Below are 18,345 nucleotides of genomic sequence, written 5' to 3'. Positions count from 1 at the left end.
AGTAAGAATCCTTCTATGTTCTGGCCCCTGTGCTCTATGTCCACAGCTTCTTGGCTTTTATTTCTTGGTTGCCTAGAACATAGAATAATCCTTAAGCATAGAAGGAAGCCAGAAATATTCCCTCTATGTCCCAAACCATCTCCCTTGCAGATCCTGGAATCCCCCCACCCATCTCCCTTGCAGATCATTTTTTGTGATCTGGTCTTAGGGGTTGTCATTTGGGCATCTGCATCATAGAGTTATATGTCTTTTTTCCAAATCAGGATTGAGTCTTGTGAAACTGGCTTGCTGGAACTCCGCACTAGGGTTCCATTTACTATTAAGGGCTCTAATGAGGAGGGACAGGCAATTATTATTATTTATTTCACTAATTAGCCAGATAATCATTCATTTTGAAACTGTTCAGGGTTGGAATCTGTTCATTTTGTGCCCTTTGTGTAATGTGGATTCATTCTATTTTTCCTCTTTCCTTTAGAAAAGCGGCTGCTTTGTTAAATGAGGGGCAAAGGTGGGAGTGAGAAGGGGGGGCTTAAAAAGAGAGAGATCATTTCTGAGCTGTGAAGATAATGCAACAAGGAACCAGAGTCCATAAAAACATCACCTTTCAGTCTCGGAAGACATAATGCTTGATGATAACCATAAAACATGTTAGTGCAAAATAAATTGCTGTTCTATTCAGATCCTTAAATGTACTACTGTGGATGTCACTGGAGATACGCAACTCTTTTTTCTGATCCCGAGGTGTATTTTATCATAATTTGTGGGGTGGGTGACAGCCTTGTACACATGATTGCCTTTTCCTGCTCAGTTAGCTTGTCAAGGTCAGAGTCCTTTGGCCTTTTATGAATGTAGGACTATTAAGAAATGAGCAGGATAACTGAACAGTATGAAGAGGAAACTTTATTTTTCTCCGGTAATCAGTACATTACATTTGCATGGTGTTTGCTTATAATAAGCTACCATTCTACTCTTGGGTATTTTGGAGAATGGGAGGGAATGATGTTGTTTTGATGCTCTGCATCTTATTTTTATTGTGAGATGGAAAGAACTTCTGGGAGGTTGAGATTCATCTTTGGTGTCACAAAATACGGCATTCAGGAGCACTTCCCACTGTCAGAATTTTTTTTAAGGTAGATGATTACAGTGGGAAGTTGGTGCTTCTTTAGGTTGGTGCTTCTGTAGAGTGGAGATGCAGTATGTCTCTTCATAAGCCAAATGTCAATAATACCAGCCTGGTAGATCTGGCTGAGAGTATGCTTTTTTTTTGTTTTTGTTTCTGTTTCTTTAGGACTTCTATTTTGAGAGTTAAAACCAGATCTGAGGATAACAAGTTGTAGCCAGGGATCTCATCCCAAGGAAATGTGAAATGGTAATCATTTCTCAGAGAACTGGAAACCCTAGGTAAGTATAGGGTTGGGGAAGTGATCCTAGCTAGAGGTAGAGAAGGCTTTACTTCCCTAAAAGATGACTTTGCTAGCACCCATAACTTACCAATACATGCTTCACCTTTGTATAGTAGGAGTTATGGGATTCAATGTAGGGAACTTGTAGCTTGAATGACTCTTTCCCCGTAGTGGGCTCCTTTGTTGTCAGTTAATGCTGGAAATTGCTCAGAAATCTTGATAAAAAGCAGTCAAAATGTCATAAACAAGTCATTGTGCAGGAAATACAAGGAACCATTGTTTCCAGGTCTTCAATGGCTCCCACTAAATTTTCAGAAGCTCTATCAGAGAAAATTTTTTATACCTGGTATTGTAGAGGTATCAGTATTAATTCTGATAGAAGGAGCCACAGGAAAAATGTCCTAGTATCTACTCTACCCACCACAACAATGATAAAATATTTACTAAGAAGAGTGAAAAGAACTTTAAGAAGCCTTCTACATCATTGAATATATAGATCCTAACATGTTAATTTACTAGAATTGATCTTTATACAGAACAAAGTAAAGTAAGTGAAAGATATATTTACACTACTTAAGACTGAGATACAATTACTGAATCCAAGAACCACTTTAATATAGTGTTGGCATATTAAAAATGAATTTGATTATTTTAAATAATTTTGTTCTATTCTTGAAAGCACTTTCAAGAAAGTGAAAGAAAGAAAATGTGAAGGTACTGAAAAACTAGTCAAGTTTAACCTCATTAAACTTACCTTCTAGGGAAAGAAAATGTGAAGGTACTGAAAAACTAGTCAAGCTGCATTTTTTAAAGGTTTTAAGTACTTCTTCTGAAGACCATCTTACCAAGTTATATACACTGCGTGATGACTAAGAAATAGAGAAAAGGGGCAAATGCCAGAGGCCAAGTTGTATACTAGCACCTGCAGGGACAGAATTTTTAGATCAATCACTTATTATGGCAAAGGATAGAAATTAAATCTATTAAAAAGGAAAATGGCTGACATAGAAGGGAAAGATGTAGTTATATGAGGTAAGCTGGGAGCTCTCTTCCCATTGTAAGGTCCTACATCTAGTACAACTTTAAGGTAGCTATGGGAGCGTTACCTTATAGTGTCATTGAGGCTGGGTAAAGGCAGTGGTAGCAGCTAGAAGAGGCTTTGCTTCCCTTAAGAATAGACTTCTAAAGTGGTGCTTTCTCAAACCTTTGGACACATACAGGGGGTTTGTCAATGTAAACTTGGTAAGCAGTGGTGGAGTTGGGCTTAAAATTAAATCTTGAGGTCTATGTAAGGCCAGTATTTCCAGGTAAACTGGCTTATGGAAATAAAAATATGTTTTCCTGATCAGTCTCGTCACTAATGAATGGTCTTCCTGTGATATGTCAAACACCCGCCTGTATCAGGAATTTAGATATGTTGTTCCATCCCTCTAGAATATTCTTCCCCCAGATATCCTTGTAGCTTGCTTCCTGACTTCAATTAAGGATTCTGCAACTGTCACTCATCAGGGCTGCCTTCCTTCTTCAGTCACCCAATTGAGAATAACAACTCCCTGGAACTCTCTAATCCTACCCTCCTTTTTTTCTACCATAGCACTTATCATCATCTGACACAATTTTTTGTTTGTTTGTTGCCCTGAATGGAAGGTAAGTTTAATGAGGTTAGATTCTGTGTCATATGGAACATCCAAACAAGCTGAGAGTTGCTGAGTGCCTCAAACAGTGCCTGCCATATCATAGGAACTCAGTGAATTTTTATTGAATAAATGAGTGAAAAAAATAGCTTTCTTGTGCATTTTCCACATTGCACACTGAGTTCCCCAATTTACTGCAGGCCATTGCACTATGCTGTAAGATAGATCACCATTATTTGGCACTCTATTTTACAGACAGGGATGCACTTCTAGTGGCCCTATATTCAAGAGTCTTCTGTAAGGAATATAGAGCCTCCTCAAGGCTTTTAGCACTCTGCACCTTTATTTTGATTAAGAGTTGCTGTGACCTACATTAACATAGAAGGAAAATGAAATTAAGAAAATATCAACATTACAGAAAAAAATAGGGAAAGAGGAATGTGACTCAGAAAGATTTTTATGTTGACAGACTTCCTGGGAGGGACTTTTTTTACTGAGGATAGTTTTTTATATTTTTATAAAATGGGCAAGGCTGGCATGTAGGATGCCCAGTTAAATTTGAATTTCAGATAAGCAATAAATGATTTTTTTAGCATGAGCATGTTCTGTATGTTATAGGACATATTATGCTAAAAATTATATGTTTTTCTGAGATTTAAATTTAACTGTGCATTCTATACTATATCTGGCAACTCTATTTTGCTATACTTTTGGTTTCCATTTCTAAAAAGTGCAGAAAAAATAATGAAAATAATAGTAATAAAACTACAAAATAAAAAATAATAGTAAAAAAACCATTACAGTTATGGCTTCTCTTCTGGAACTGTGTGCATTTTGCATCCATCATCTCTGGTTCTCATAAAGACCCTGCATGGTAGATCTCTCTTATTGTGCATATAAGGACATTGAATCCAAACAAGCTGAGAGTTGATGAGAGGGTAAGTAATTTGCCTAAAGTTACACAGCAAGAAAGGCCATTTTCCTTTCATAACACTTAGCATCATTTGATATAAAAATACTTTAACTCTTTTGTTTGTCTCCTCTACCAGAAAATAAGTTCTATGAGGATAGAGTCTGTGCCCCCAGAGAATGTCCTGTAGTCCAGGCCTCTCTATTTCCTACAGCCCTCTCTGTTCTTAGAGGCACGAGGCTAGAGCCAATCCACCAGCAAGAAGAGCCATTCCTAGCTGAACCCAAGAAGGAGCTGCCAGGATCTGAACTCTCATCTTTGCCTCCTTAGTTCTCCCATCCCACACCACTTGTGCCAAGTCTGGTCAATTTCCTGTGGGATCATTGATACATAGGAATTCTTTGTTACTACTTTTTTTTTTTTTTTTTTTGCTTCACTTGAAAATAACTAAGGATAAACAAAAAAACAACAGTATATGCTGTTTCTGTTCCAGAGTCATGTGCATTTTATTCTAAATGACAGTATTTAACAACAAAATTGCTTCATTTCAACCTCATTGCATTTCTTCAAGTGGGAGTACTATAATTTAAAAATAATAAATGCAACAGAGTGAATATATTGCTTTCATTAATCCCCAATACTGCTTATTTTCAGCACTTTTAAATTATTTGGGTGTGCTCAATAGATTTAGTTGAAGTGGAAAAAAATCATTCAAATTTCAGACCATTTGCAATTATCAATTTATCTGCTGTTTTCCAGCCAAGTAACTGAACTTCAGAGTAGCATTTAGTTTGAATGATTTCCTCCCTACCCCCTGCCTGGTATGAAACAGTGAATTAGTCAAGTAAAAATGTCTGTGGAATTGAAGATGCTATAAACAAGGGCATCATATACTCTGAATTATCAGCCAGCACAGGTGATGTTGATTGCATGTCATGGTGTCCCAAGGACATCCAGAGTGACAGTGGAAACTTTCTGTCTCTATGCCCAAAGTGAAGTGAAGAATTAAGGCAGTAATCTGAACATTTCTCTTCTAACCTGCCCTTTGCTTGATTCCCAAGAATTTAAAGGAAAATATGAAATTTTAAGGTCTTTAAGTACTAGAACTTAAGCACTAAATTGCCAGATAAAATACAGGATGCCCCCATTAGATTTGAATTTCAGATAAACAGTGAATACTTTTTTAGTGTAACTCTGTCCCAAATATTGTACCATGCCTGTATTTTTATCTGCTATATCTGGCAACCCTTTTGAGGATCAAGACCCTGCATCTTGTTAATTTGCATGTTTTTTTGTTTTTTTTTTAATATGGCATGGTAGTGACTAATTGTAGTAGTTGGAATTTATTGAGTGATTACTATATGCCAAGCATTATCCTACATGCTTTACATTTATGATCATCTGGCCCACACAACAGTTCTGTCAGTTAAGTGTACCGTTGTCTCATTTTACACATACAGAAAGATGAGGCTTAGAGAGGTAAAGGTACTTGCCTAAGATTGCCACAAATGTGTGGTTTTAGAGAGTGGTAGCTGGAGTCAGTACAAAGCCCTTTCTGATTTCACTATGCCATTATGCCTTCTAATTAAATGAAAACAAATGACCAGTTGCAGATAAGATCATGTATCTCTCTAACTTTTCTTTAAGGACCAGTTGCAGATAAGATCATGTATCTCTCTAACTTTTCTTTAAGGATACAAATACAGTCCTAAATTCATATGGACATATTCAAGGTTGAGTTTTGCAGTGTATATATTAAGGCATACATGCAGAACTCATCTTACTGGCAAATGGACTGACCCATCCCCTATTATTAAAAGGAAACTCATGTGGCAAGATATAAATTGAAGGTATGAAATGCAATGGCAGTAATTGGACAGAACTTCAAATGAGTGAAAGCAGCTTCCAACAATTAGTTGTTTTGAACCCAGTAAAATTCCTGTTATTTCACTTAATTTTAAACTCATTATGGGTTGCCCTGAGGTATTTAAATTTAATTTGGGGGTTTTTGAATTGTGGATTTGCTTAAATGTAGGCTTCATCTCCTAATTGGTTAATGAGCAAGTGCATTTGCAAATGGGCCAGATTCCACGCTGAGGGTCTCATCATAACATTTCTTCTTAAATATCTATTGCATGTAATTATTGAAAAGATGATGAAACATTTTGAAAAAATTCAAGAGAAAACAGCACCCACGACAGAGCACAATCATTTTCATTTTTGCATATTCCTTTCCTGTTACTGATTTCTGAAGTGGCCAGAACTGATAGAGATTCCACGGAGCTTGTTAGAAATGAATTCATGATTTTTGTCAAGAAGAAACTGCCTACTTAGAAGAAAAGGCAGATGAGGAAAGAAAATGTCTTGCAATTCAAAGCAATTCTGTTTTTTATTCTTTTTTTTTTTTTTAATTCCCTAAACAGGACATGCAGTGAAGTGTTAAGCAGTTTTTTCCTTTCTCACTATAATTATTCCTTTGACTTCAGAGGTACTGTGGAGATGCGAATTGATTTCTGGATTCTGAGATCAAGGTCAGGCACCTGCCATAGAATTAACTGAGACTGACACTAGGTGGGACTCCTTGGTTTTCCCAGGACTCATTTATTGAGCGGTACTAGGTTAAGTAGTAGAAATACACACACACACACACACACACACACACACACACACACACACTGAACTAGAATTTACCATGCTGTGACAGAAGGTGGCGCAGCGGTTTGGCGCCTGCCTTTGGCCCAGGGCGCGATCCTGGAGATCTGGGATCGAATCCCACATCAGGCTCCCGGTGCATGGAGCCTGCTTCTCTCTCTGCCTCTCTCTCTCGCTCTCTCTCTGTGACTATCATAAATGAATAAAAAATTAAAAAAAAAAAAGAAGTCTGAATTATTGTAGACAGATAGCAGTGTGGTGCTGATGGACTAACATGACCAACATGACAAGATGATCAAAGGATCATGGTCCTTCTTCAAGAGAGCCTGCCTCGACCTAAGAGTGTCTATACGTGCTAGGAAGGACTATGGATCCTTTGGTCACAGCTTTTGCCCTCAACCATTAACAGTACTCCCTGACATGAGAAGACTGGTAAAACATTTAAAGGAAACAATGATTTGCCAGAAAAAGGAATTCAATAGCAACCCTAATAGAGCCACCTTGTTAGGTAATACAAACTGCTCAACCATAGGATCAGTGCAGGGACCACAGAGGAGCTAGCTACACTAGTAAAAAGTGAAATGATTTACATTTGGAAGCCACAGCTGGTATGAAAATAAACATTGAATCAGTTCCTTCCTGTAAGTCCATGTTCCATTAGAATAACTACGGTAGGTGACATTTTTCACATTTTAATTGGTGTTTTGCTGATTTTATCAGAATTTTTGCTGATCAAAGCAAATTAGCTATTTATTTATTTTGCAATGAAGCTAACTGTTCACTGCAAGTTTAATGTACTGTAATGAATTTTAAATATCCTCCTAGTCAGATTACAAAGTGTTTGAATCAAGATGTCCTTGTTACACTTAAATTATTAATTACTCAAATGGACAAAAGGCAACTTTCAGATATAATGTCACATTTTAAATGGATCTGAGTCGATGAAAATGTTGGGCCTGCATTAAAAGATGTCAGAAAAATAAAAATGTTTTCCCCGAAGTCTGCTTAACCCACTCGTACCTGCTTGGTTTTTAGACATATGATAAATACTTTCATTATTAGTTTATTTTCAGTAGCTTAAGGAACAATAAGTTTTTATGTTATTTACACTCCAGTGACTTTGGTTTAATTGGCTTCCTTTATGTTATTTATATAAATATAAATCATACTGGGTTTTAAAGTATTAATGATGCATTTTATGTTATAATGCTGTTTTCATCCAGATTAGCACTTCATAAATTCATACCATCCATGGATAACAACTAAGGATTCTTACAAAATCTTTTTCAAAAGTTGAAGCAAATGCACTTGAAGTTTAACAGAATTTAAGTTTGAGATGAAAAGATCCACTAAATTAACACTTCATTTGCATTTGAGTCAGCAAATTAATTTATTCAAATATTTCTAGAGGGCAGTTCTCAGGTCTGTATGGTTGGGAAACTACATAGATTTATTTGTCAAGGCACTATAACAAAGCAAAGTGAAAACCCCAGTTAAATAGAACTGAGTTTTAAGTATTGCTTCTACCAGTTGAAGGAGTGTGGGTGAGCCTACTCCAAAAGCCCTCAAAGATGGCATCTGTCAAGTAAAAAGGTTGGTTGAAAGGTCTTTTGGCACTATTTAAATGTTTGCAGTTGTAGGTTTTTCTAAGCACCCATTTGGTGTTCTTTGGACATTTGCTCTTAAATCCTGAGATGACATTATGAGTAAATGGAATTCTCTCTTACAGCTTACATTTCTAAATAAACTTTATGATTTTATGGATATTTAGGCTTTTCTGAGTGCTTTTGCATACTGACCTCTTTCATTGATGAAAAGCATATGAAAAAAAAGTCAGCAAAAGATGTTTTTGAATAGACGAACAAGATCATTTCAATTGTTGGTTAAAAATGATGTGCTGTAGGGTTGGAGGTGGGGGAACAAATAAACCAATATGGCAAGTTTAAACAAAACAACAGAGGTGCCTGAGTGGCTCAGTGGTTGAGCATCTGCCTTTTGATCAGGTCGTGATCTCAGGTCCTGGGATCAAGTCCTGCACTGGGCTCCCCACATGGAGCATGCTTCTTCCTCTCCCTCTGCCTATGTCTCTGCTTCTTTCTCTGTCTCTCTCATGAATAAATAAATAAAATATTTAAAACAACAACAACAACAATAACTGTGTAATGTGATAGGAGTGGTAATTTGATTTTGATCTTAGGGATAGTTAGGTGCCATTCTGAAACACAGCCCTGATCTTTGTGGTGGCAAAGATGGTGACTAGAGAAGAATGAAATGCTTCTTGAGCATTCATTTTAAAAATGTCACTTGAACCTCACCTGAACACAAGTTTTCTTGAAACGCATATGAGATAAGCTGGTTCATTTGTCTTTGTCCTTGTCTTTGTGTGTTTCGTTTTCAAAGTGCCAAATGAGTTCCAGGACAAGATGATTTTGTTCTACAGGGTGGGTCTATTAAAAAAACTTTTGGAATCAAAGAGATCTTTCTAGTTGGAAAGCTTTTGGTAAAGTTATTTAACCTCTTTTAACATTGTTTTTCTCATTTATAAAATGAGAGTAGCTATAGTACTTGCTTCATGGGGTTGTTTTGAGGAATGAATGGAAGGAAGTATGTGAAGCCTTAGTACAGTACATTGTTCCTAAATAGTTGCTCGATCAATCCTTGGTTTTGTAATATGTCTTCTGTACAGTTACTCTGTATATTAAAATTTGGAAGGATATCAACAAGTAAGTCATGCTGCTATCTGGGGTGTAATTCCAACTCAGATGGAAACCACTGGGGGAGTAACAAACATTTATTCAGCAAGAATGATGTCACTAAAGAGAAACATGTCTGGTATCTAAAGAAGTACTATAGAAGATGCTAGAAGAATACCTTGTAGACTGTGACAGCTGTTCTCAGTATGAATTGAGCGTTCTCTAAAAAGTTGGTAGGGTGATTAGTTGGTGGAGAGAAACCGAAAGAGGCAGTTTATTGGATTTACATTGCACCTGATGAGGAATGAGGGGAAAATCACTATCAAGTTGGTGAATGTGGCGTATGTTTGCTACCTTGCCTTAAGTAGCTATTTCAGTTTACAAAGGACTTAACGCATTTTCTCATTTTGTCTTTATATCAGCCCAGTAATGCAAGTGGTTCAGATAAATTTTCCTGTTTACAGGTGAAGCCCTTGTGTCTCAGGGAAGTAAAGGAGTTTGCCAAAGGCAGAATTTGAGCCAAATTATTCTGCCTTGTTTAATCATGAAAATAACCAACAAGCATTAAAACAATTCATTTAGGGGTGCCTGGGTGGCTCGTTTGGTTAAGCGTCTGACTCTGGATTTTGGCTCAGGTCGTGGTCTCAGGATTGTGAGATCCAGCCCCACTTTGGCTCTATGTTCAGTGGGGAGTCTGCTTGAGATTCCGTCTCCCTCTTCCTCTGCCCCTTACCTCTGCATTCACTCTCTCTCTTTCTCAAGTAAATAAATAAATCTTAAAGCCATTTAATTCTTATAACCATCCTATGAATAGGTATACTACTATTATACTATTATATTTTATTATTTATGATATTATAGATCATTTTACAGATAAGGAAACTGAAGCACAGAAAGGTGAGGCAATTTGTGCAGTAGCATATAGTAGGTGGGAGACCTAGAATTTGAAATCAGAAAAATCTAGCTCCAGAATTCACATTCTTCACACTGTACGACCTCTAGTGGACCAAAATTGAGAATAAGCTATGATTCTCAAGCTTTAGCAAATAATCAGAATCATCTGGAAGGTTTGTTAAAACACAGATTGCTGGTACTCACCCCCAAAGCTTCTGATTCATCAGTACTGCAGTGAAGCTTGGGAATTTTCATTTATTTTTTAAAAATTTTATTTAAATTCAACTAATTAACATATAACGTATTATTGATTTCAGAGGTAGAGGTCAGTGATTCATCAGTCTTATATAATTCCCAGCACTCATCGCATGCTCACCTTAATGTTCATTTCCCAGTTACCCTATCCCCCTACCCATCTCCCCTCCATTGACCCTCAGTTGATTTCTTATGATTAAAACTCTCTTAGAGTTTGTCTTCCTTTCTGATTTCATCTTGTTTTATTTTTTCTCTCTTCCCCTATGATCCTCTGTTTTGTTTCTTAAATCCACATATGACTGAGATTGTATGATAATTGTCTTTCTCTGATTGAATTATTTCACTTAGCATAATATCCTGTAGTTCCATTTACATCTTTGCAAATGGCAAGACTTGATGGCTGAGTAGAAGTCCGTTGTAGGAGGAAGCCTGGGTGGCTCAGCAGTTGAGTATCTGCCTTCAGCTCAAGGTGTGATCCCAGAGTCCTGGGATGGAGTCCCACATCAGGTTTCTCGCAGGGAGCCTGATCTGCCTATGTCTTTGCCTCTATCTCTATGTCTCTCAGGCATAAATAAAATCTTTTTTAAAAAAAAAGTCCATGTGTGTATATATACCACATCTTCTATATCAATTTATCTGTCAGTGGATATCTGGGCTCTTTCCATAGTTTGGCATTGCTGCTATAATCATTGGGGTGCATGTACCCCTTCAGATCACTATGTTTGTATCCTTTGGATAAATACATAGTGATGCAATTGCTGGGTCATAGGATAGTTCTATTTTTAACTTTTTGAGGAACCTCCATACTGTTTTCCAGAGCAGCTGCTCCAGTTTGCATTCCTAATGACAGTGTAGGAGGGTTCCCCTTTCTTCACATCTTCGACAATATCTGTTGTTTCCTGACTTGTTAATTTTAGCCATTCTGACTGGTATCAGGTGGTCTCATTGTGGCTTTGATATGTATTTCCCTGATGCCCAGTGATGTTGAGCATTTTTCCATGTGTTTTTTGGACATTTGTATGTCTTCTTTGGAGAAGTGTCTGTTCATGTCTTCTGCTCATTTCTTGATTGGATAATTTGTTCTTTGGGTATTGAGTTTGATAAATTCTTTATAGATTTTGGATACTAGCCTTTTATCTGATGTGTCATTTGCAAGTATATTCATTCATTTTGTAGGTTGCTGTTTGGTTTTGTTGACTGTTTCCTTTGCTGTGCAAAAAGCTTTTTATCTTGATGAAGTCCCAGTAGTTTATTTTTGCCTTTGTTCCCCTTGCCTCTGGAGACATGTCTAGCAAGAAGTTGCTGTGGCCAAGGTTACAGAGGTTCCTGCCTGTGTTTTCCTCTAGGATTTTGATGGATTCTTATCTCACATTTAGGTCTTTCATCCATTTTGAGTCTATTTTTGTGTATGGTGTAAGAAAGTGGTCCAGTTTCCTTCTTCTGCATGTAGCTGTCCAGTCTTCACAGCACCATTTGTTGAAGAGACTGTTTTTTTTCCATTTTCCAGCAGGATATTCTTTCCTGCTTTGTCGAAGATTAGTTGACCATAGATTCTAGGGTTCATTTCTGGGTTTTCTATTCTGTTCCATTGATCTATATGTCTGTTTTCATGCCAGTACGATACTATCTTGATGTTTACAGCTTTGTAATAGAGCTTGAAGTCGGAATTGTGATGCTACCAGTTTTGATTTTCTTTTTCAACATTCCTTTGGGAAAAAAATAAAACATTCCTTTGGCTATTTGGGGTCATATTTTGGGGTATGATTACCCCAGAAAAATATACACTAAACAAATCAGAAGAGACCCAAAATTGAAAAAAAGAGAGAGAATATAATCAAACAGGTGAACAGAATAGAGCAATATCCTGGATCCTGTGTGTTATTTTGGTCCATTTGTTAGAAAACTAGATCTCAAAATTGTAACAGAAGAAAAAATTTTATGTACAAAAAAAATTCAATATAATGAAAGGGTAGAATGTAATTGTAAAAATGAAAATTAAAAGACAAAAAAAGGAGTATAAACATAAAAGTGAACAGACAGAGCAATACACTACATCCTAAGTGTATTTTGGTCAGTTTATTAAAAGAAACTACATCTCAAAATTGTAAGGGATTATAGGGGAAAGAAGGGGAACTGAGTGGGAAAAATCAGTGAGGGTGACAGAACATGAGAGGTGCCTAACTCTGGGAAATGAACAAGGGGTAGTGGAAGGGGAGGTGGGTGGGGGGATGGGGTGACTGGGTGATGGGCAGAGGGGGCACTTGACGGGATGAGCACTGAGTGTTATACTGTATGTTGGCAAATTGAACTCCAATTAAAAAAATACATAAAGAATTGTGGGGAGGAAAACAAAAAACAAAAAACCATGAAGACTATATGCTGTATTCCCCTAGTGGGAGTTTTCAGTTCTTTGTGGTCAGTAGACTTGGTCTTGGCTGGGTGCTCTTGCTGATCTTCTGGGGGAGGGGCCTGTTGTACTGGTTCTCAGGTGCCTTTGCCCCAGGTGGAATTGCACCTCCCAAGCCAGGGTAATCTGCTCTGAATTGCTCTAGATGGCTTTTTTCCCCTGAAGGCTTCCCCCGTGCTTTAGAGGATGAGAGTGAAAATAGTGGCCTCCCAGTTTCTAGCTCCCAGCAGAAAGCTCAGGGCTCCACTCCTCAGTGCACTCTGAAGGAAAAGCAGTGACTTACTTCTGTCTGCCTGGTCCCCGTCTGCACTCTGTGCTCACCCAGCCTGTGACAGGATTTATATCTCAGGCATATGACCCTGTTTTGAGTCCCCAAACCCTGCAGATTCTTGCGTCATCACACACATTGAGGAGGAAGCCGTGGTGGTGGAGGCTGTCTTACATACTGGTTCTGCCACTTGCTGGGCCCCTGCTCTGAGAACTGTCACACTGATGGGCCATGGTTGTTGGTTTATGGCAACTCCAAGCTGAAACTCTTGGGTTTGCTGATTGCAGCCTGCTTCCCTCTTCTGATGCCTGGGAACTGCTGCACCCAGGCACCCCTGTCTTCCTGTGACCTCGCGGAACCTGAGACCACACTGTCCCACCTAGGATTCCACCCCTGCTTTCCCACCTAATCACCTTTCAGGCAGAAATGTCCCTCACCTGAGCAGACTTCTAAAAGTTCCAATTTTGCATTCACCTGAGCAGACTTCTAAAAGTTCCAATTTTGCATTCAGCTCCTCTATCACTTTCCAGTAGCCAGCTGCAAGAGGCTCCCTCTCCTTGCTGTTTATCTTCCCATATATCTCCTCAAGTTTGCTCCTCTGAGCCTCCTACCTTGCAGAAAGTGGTTGCTTTTCTATTTGTAGAGTTGCAGCTATTAGATCTCTGGTTGTGTTTGCATGAGTTCAGAATGATTTAATAGCTATCTAGCTGAATTCCTGGGACCAGATGAAACTAAGTTCTCCTACTCCTCTGCCATCTTGGACTCTCTGCATGTCAGAATTTGCATTTCTAACAAGTTCCCAGATGATACTGATGCTGATGGTGTGAAAACCACACTTTCAGAACCATTGGTCTAGACTAGAGACACATCTTGATAGTCCAGACCTCAGGGTTCTTTGGCCTATGAAAGAATGTTGGTAGATACTTGACTTGAAGGGGAGGGGACTGTACTTGGGGCTCCAACACAGGCTCGTACCTCATGGCTTCTCTAGCATCCACAACATACCAAAGCAAAGGTACTTGTCTGAATGCTCATAAAAGGACTCCCCTAGAAAAGCTAGTTTGTATAGTTATGGTCATTCCCAGAGATAATAGTTAGGGATGTGGAGCTAGGAAGATTACACAGACCCACTTCCAATTACTATATGTGTGCATGATTATCATGGGAAGTCTTGGAAATTGATAGGAAAAAGAGCACATGGAAGGGGAAGTAGGAACATCATCCCTTTGCCTTCATAACAGGAGTTGGGGAGAGTTATGGGAATATTAGATACTTTCAGATCTCTAGAACTATGGTGGTTTTTCTGGAATTGTTAGCAATATTATTATTCTAATGCTAAGGTGGAAGTTAAAATGCCCAGTACCAGTGAACTTGTTTATTCATTTGCTGATGTGTTACAATGAAAATAACACAGTAATAAAGAATACAATAAGGACTGTGCTATTTCACTCTATTTAATATTTACTGTAGTTATCTGAACTTCTTATTTTATGCACTTATTAAACTTCATACAAAGATACACTAATATAACAGTTATTATTTATTAAACCATTCATTTGAAAAAAATTAAAAAATGGTAGTGATGTGATTCTTCATAAAAATCTGTGCTTTAAAAAAAAAATCTGTGCTTTTCCCTCAATTCCCGTAGAGTCCAGGCAATCCCTGCCCACAGGTGCCATGAGTACTACTTGCCATGGGGTGCCTTACATCCAGTCACTTGTCTTTGTCAGGCTCCACAACTCTCTGTGGAGGACATCTGTTCTATGCCAGCTTGGCTGAGTATCCAGGCATGGAACTTAACAGAAGAAATAAGTAGTTGGCAAAGAATAAAACTTTGAACCCACTGCTGACAGTTGCTTATCAGAATCTCAGGAAGAAATACATTCATGGAGAATTTTCTGAAGGAGAGGAAGTTCATCCCCTTACCTAATATGGTACTCTCCATTGCTGGGGTTGGCCAGATCACCAAAGAATCATTTATTCAATTGGCATGATTTTGACCACCTCCCCACCTTACCAAATTGCTTAGACTGAATTGCTTTTTTTTTCAGCTATTGCTGTTTCTTTCAACTGTCTTCATCAAGCAGTATTAAAAAGAAAAGGCTGTAAGACCTTATACTGATTGTATTTACTTTGAGATTGTTGAAATACATTGCTCATTATATTTCACCTGTAAACTTTAAATATTTTTCTTTATGACATGCTTCAAACCTACAGAAAATGATAGACTCAAAAGTACCATGAAGTTTACTTTTTGCTTTGTCTTATTTCTGAAAAAGAAATGGAATGTTACAGTTTAACACTCCCCCACCCAACCTTAGAAGTAACCACTATTCTTTTTTTTTTTTAATTTTTATTTATTTGTGATAGTCACAGAGAGAGAGAGAGAGAATGAGGCAGAGACACAGGCAGAGGGAGAAGCAGGCTCCATGCACCGGGAGCCCGACGTGGGATTCGATCCCGGGTCTCCAGGATCGCGCCCTGGGCCAAGGGCAGGCGCCAAACCACTGCGCCACCCAGGGATCCCAGTAACTACTATTCTAATGTTGGTATGTATCTTTCCTTCCACATGTTGTGCACTATTAGTACATATACAAGTATCTACAAGCAATATGTAATATTGTTTTAAAGATTTTCAAAAGTTTCCATAAATGACATACAACTCACCCCCATTTGCGCACAGTGGGCTTTTCATGAAGACATGTAAGAAGCTTTTATTATGCTGAGCATCTGTTTTTTACTCATGGATACCATGGAACATATAAATTAGGTTTCTCTCTGTGCAGTAATAGTTGGGAAATCTCAACTCTGATTTACTGTCCACTTTAATTTAATCTTTTTACTTCATCTGAACACATCCTTAACCTTATATTCCCTCTGCCTTCATGTCTTTGTTTAATTTCTTAAAGGTTGTTGCATTTATATTCTTGTAATAAGTTCCTTTTTTTCTTATTTTTTGGACCTGTTCTCTTCCTTCCCTATTCAGTGTCTCCTTCAGTTACATACTTAGTTACTAATAAGCACCATTTGCCACCATCACTCCTCCTCCTTAGTACTGAAACCATGAAAATTGGCGGGATTTACTATATGCTAAACATGACATTGTATTTAGCAAAATAGATTTTGTAAGCCTAAAATCCAGATGCGCTATCTGTTAGTATTCAAGAAAACAGGTATAAAATGTACAATGGATTTCCATGTTAAAATACTTCCTGCTCAGAAGTGGACCCCTGTAGTTTAATCCCCAGTCCAAAAATTGTTTTCAGTAATAGAAAGAGATTTAGGATTATAGGTTGATGAGCATACATCACAATATTTTCATAATTTGGAGCTAAATGTACTGCAAAGGAGCAGCAGCCTGGGGAAGCTATTAACAATTTAAGAATTTGCCATTTCCAGTTAGTGCAAGAATGTTAATTCCATTCCCAAAGAGAAGCCATAGAAATGGCATGTGTTATGATTCTTAGAGATGTGTTTTGTATAGTAGAATATTGATATGTCAGTGTTTGGAATTTTACCCTTTGAGCCTTTGCTAAATTTCCCTCCACTGTATAGGTAAGCACAACTCTGTTTTTTTTTTTTCCTAAAGGCAGTCATTCTAAATGCATCTGAATTCATCTTCTTGGGGTTATAATAGTCACCTTGAACGGTTGTGTTAGCCTCAAATATAATCAGGTGATCCTCCAACTTTAGGCAGTGAACAAGAGTAGTTATTTATTAATTTTAATATAGGGACACCTGGGGACTCACCGGTTGAGCGACGGCCTTCAGCTCAGGGTGTGATCCTGGGTTCCAGGATCGAGTCCTGCATTGGGTTTCCTGCATTGGGCTCCCCACGGGGAGCCTGCATCTCCCTCTGCCTATGCCTCTGCCTCTCTCTTTGTGTATCTCATGAATAAATAAATGGAATCTTAAAAAAAATTTTTTTTAGTATAAGAGAATATTTGCAAACAGAAATATTTGCTTTAAAGGGGTAAATGTTTTTATAAGACATACATAGAAATGAGTATCTACAATGTGTTAAGATAAATGATATTAATTTTAATATTTCATTAATATTCATCCATGTTCCAATTAAGGCTATCTTTTTTAATGTTCACCAAGTTGTAGCTCTAATATCTGCACAAATTATTGTGTTGATAAATAATATGGTTTTACCAATACAACAGTTGTAATAATGTCATATATTACCTCATTCATCCATCCGTACATGCATACATTTATTTAAAAAGTTTACCGAGGAGCTCCTGGATGGCTCAGTTGGTTAAGCATCGGACTCTTGGTTTAGGCTTAGGTCATGATCTTGCCGTCCTGGGATTAAGCCCTGCATTGAGCTTTGTGCTTCGTGTGGAGGTTGCTTCAGATTCTTTCTCCCTCTCCCTCTGCCCTTCTCTACCCATTCTCCCTCTCTCTCTCACACACAAAGAAATAAAACCTTAAAAAAGAAAGTTTACTGAACTTTGTTGTATTATGAACACTGTTGGATCCTAGAAATATAAACATGAGGAAGATCTGTACCATGCTTTCAAAAAACTTAACAATTTCATGTGAATGATAGAGTTATAAACAAACTGTAGTAAACTGTGATAACTGCTATAGTTGATAAATATATAAGTGTTATGGAAGTATTGATAATGAAGTAAATTAATCCTGCATGAAAAATAAGAAACGAGGTTACAATTGAGTAAGAGTAGCTAAGAAAGCATTTTCTGACTCCCTAGGGCAGATTTAATCTATCTCTCTCTCTCTCTCTCTCTCTCTCTCTCTCTCTCTTTCCAGGATAATACATATTTATCTCAAGTAAGTATTAACATATTTCATTATAGGTAATGGTTCCCATATCCTTCTCCTTTACTAGATAGAACTCCCGAAGAATGTTTTATTCAACTTTTATCCTTAGTACCTAGTACAGGATAGAAGCTCAGTGGGACGCCTGGGTGGCTCAGGGGTTAAGCGGCTGCCTTCAGCTCAGGGCATGATCCTGGAGTCCCAGGATCGAGTCTGCATTGGGCTCCTGCTTCTCCCTCTGCCTAGGTCTCTGCCTCTGTGTGTGTGTGTGTGTGTCTCTCTCTAATAAATAAATAAAACCTAAAAAAAAAAGGATAGAGGGATCCCTGGGTGGCGCAGCGGTTTGGCACCTGCCTTTGGCCCAGGGAGTGATCCCGGATGACCCAGGATCGAATCCCAAGTCGGGCTCCTGGTGCATGGAGCCTGCTTCTCCCTCTGCCT

At 38.1% G+C, this 18,345-nt stretch overlaps 1 long non-coding RNA gene across 1 annotated transcript in view; it reads left to right on the top strand.

The window, feature by feature from the left end:
- The window catches only part of LOC112675833 (uncharacterized), a 67,612-nt gene extending 63,222 nt beyond the window's left edge, over positions 1–4,390 (top strand). The window contains exons 5-6 of the long non-coding RNA XR_007407254.1: positions 1,289–1,401; positions 4,162–4,390. This is a non-coding gene — a long non-coding RNA (uncharacterized LOC112675833). The remainder of the gene's footprint in view (positions 1–1,288; positions 1,402–4,161) is intronic.
- The last annotated feature ends 13,955 nt before the right edge of the window (positions 4,391–18,345 follow it).

This window comes from Canis lupus, chromosome 30, assembly GCF_003254725.2.
Source record: "Canis lupus dingo isolate Sandy chromosome 30, ASM325472v2, whole genome shotgun sequence".
NCBI lineage: Eukaryota > Metazoa > Chordata > Mammalia > Carnivora > Canidae > Canis > Canis lupus.
The sequence above is the reverse complement of the archived record's forward strand: the minus strand, read 5'-3'. Positions and strand labels throughout refer to the sequence as shown.